Source organism: Lissotriton helveticus, chromosome 12 (genome assembly GCF_964261635.1).
Source record: "Lissotriton helveticus chromosome 12, aLisHel1.1, whole genome shotgun sequence".
Lineage (NCBI taxonomy): Eukaryota > Metazoa > Chordata > Amphibia > Caudata > Salamandridae > Lissotriton > Lissotriton helveticus.
In genome coordinates this window covers 128,937,580-128,938,202 of record NC_136073.1, presented here as the reverse complement: position 1 = coordinate 128,938,202, position 623 = coordinate 128,937,580, and the positions used below count along the sequence as shown (strand labels likewise).

At 44.0% G+C, this 623-nt stretch overlaps 1 non-coding gene across 1 annotated transcript; it reads right to left on the bottom strand.

The window, feature by feature from the left end:
• Positions 1–551: 551 nt before the first annotated feature.
• On the bottom strand, positions 552–623 carry TRNAM-CAU (transfer RNA methionine (anticodon CAU)). Its single transcript has one exon. It is a non-coding gene; the product is annotated as a tRNA-Met (tRNA).

The following is a 623-nucleotide window of genomic DNA, read 5'->3' as shown; positions in this document are numbered from 1 at the left end:
TGGCCAGCCTCGACCAGCCTCGACCATTTCCTTTGCATTCTGGGAAGCGTAGTCCTGTTGATTCCATTTGGCAAGCAGGACTACAAGTCTCAAAATGCAAAGAATAACGCTGGAGTAGACAGCTACTCAAGCAAGGATCTTGAAAATGTAAGAATTGTGGAGCACTGGTAAATCCTGGAGTGGATCGTCTCTCAGTTTGGAACGGATCCCTTGTGCTTCAGCATGACACGCACAGAGCACGAATAATAGGGAACAGATCTGCGTCATTTATCATTTTAGGAGCGCACTCTTAACTGACATTAAAATGAGCTGCAGAGATAAGACAGCGGACTCTAGCTTTTACAATGCATATCAACGAGACATAACCATACTATGTGAATCCTCGTTACAACAGGCATTATACTGACGATACGTTCACACACGGAGAAAGAGCTATCCTAATTATTGTCTTTTTCCAACACATAAAACAAGATTATAAGCACAAAAAGAGAGATATTACACCAGGGCCTTAAATTAACAAGCATTTAAAATTGTGGGGGGAAAAGAGTAGTTAGCAGAGGATGGTTTCGATCCATCGACCTCTGGGTTATGGGCCCAGCACGCTTCCGCTGCGCCACTCTGCT